The sequence below is a fragment of the Canis lupus genome, chromosome 11 (assembly GCF_011100685.1).
Source record: "Canis lupus familiaris isolate Mischka breed German Shepherd chromosome 11, alternate assembly UU_Cfam_GSD_1.0, whole genome shotgun sequence".
Classification (NCBI taxonomy): domain Eukaryota; kingdom Metazoa; phylum Chordata; class Mammalia; order Carnivora; family Canidae; genus Canis; species Canis lupus.
The window spans coordinates 29052107-29053537 of NC_049232.1; the positions used below are offsets into that span (position 1 = coordinate 29052107).

General features: G+C 43.0%; 1 pseudogene; it reads left to right on the forward strand.

Annotated features, from left to right (window-relative positions):
- The first annotated feature begins 212 nt into the window (after positions 1 to 212).
- Positions 213 to 841, forward strand: LOC100685504 (annotated as a pseudogene).
- Positions 842 to 1431: the final 590 nt, after the last annotated feature.

Consider the following 1431-nt stretch of genomic DNA (forward strand, 5'->3'; position numbering starts at 1 on the left):
TGACTTATGTGCACTGAACTTGAGTTAGTTAGAGTCATGGAAGTGGACATAAGCCAGAAGTGAGAAATGAACATTGCTGAATTTAAAAGTATTATAGAAGAAGGGGAACTGGCAAGAGAAACTAAAGAACTCTGCGAGTGATCAATAAGCCATTGAATGGAAGTTTTCAATAAGACATGGTCAGGCAGCCTCATCAGTGAAATCCTTAGGGTATGGTGCTAGATGTTCGGTCAGTTGTCACAACAGCTAGAATGCTGGCCCTCAAACGACAGGTCCAGTCCTTAATGGTTCATCAGCGAAAACTAGAAGCTGAACTTCTTCAGATAGAGCAACGACACCAGGAAAATAAGAGAAAGTTCCTAGAAAGCACAGATTCCTTTAACAATGAACTTAAAAGGTTGTGTGGTTTGAAAGTAGAAGTGGAGATGGAAAAGATTGCTGTGAAATTGCACAGGCAGAAGAAAAGGCTTGCAAAAGGCAAGAGGGAGGGAGAAAGAAGCAGCAGAGCAGGCTGAGCGTAGTCAGAGCAGCATGGTTCCTGAAGAAGAGCCAGCTGCTAGTAAGACCCAGGAGAAGAAGGACGACGGAAGCATCCCTATGGAGACAGAGGAGACACACCTTGAAGAAGCAACAGAAAGCCAACAGTGAAGAAGGCACATCTACTCCCGAGGACAAGGAGAGCGGGCAGGAGGGGGGTGGACAGTATGGCCGAGGAAGGGACCAGTGATAGTAACACTGGCTCAGAGAGCAACAGTGCAACAGTGGAGGAGCCACCGACAGACCCCACACCAGAAGATGAGAAGAAAGAATAAATGTTGCCTTGTTTTATGTGTTCTAAATACTTATTTAAATGAAAAAAAAAAGTTTTTTCAGTTTAAAAAAAAAGAAAAAAAGAAACTGCCAGGCAGCCTGGGTGGGTTGGCGGTTTAGCGCTGTCTTCATTCCAGGGTATGATCCTGGAGACCTGGGATCGAGTCCCACATCGGGCTCCCTGCATGGAGCCTGCTTCTTCCTCTGCCTTTGTCTCTGCCTCTCTCTCTCTCTCTCCTTCTCTCTCTCTCTCATGAGTAAATAAATGAAATCCTAAAAAAATAAAATAAAATAAAAAGAAACTGTCGAGGAGATCAAATGTCAAAAAGTGAAACTGAAAATAAACAATTGAGTTTGACCATTAGGATATTGATGTTCTGTATTTGAACAGTTTTCCTAGAGTTGTCAGAGCAGAAGTCATACTGTACTGAGTAGAATATCAATTAGGATGTAAGCAAATGGAGAGTGTAACTTTAGAACAGTGGTTCTCAACCAGGCATGACTTTATTCTCTAGGAGACATTTGGAAATGTCTGGGGACCTTTTTGGTTTTCATAGCTAGGGAAGTCCTACTGACATTTAGCAGGTGGAGGCTAGGAATGCTAAACATCCTATAATGCAC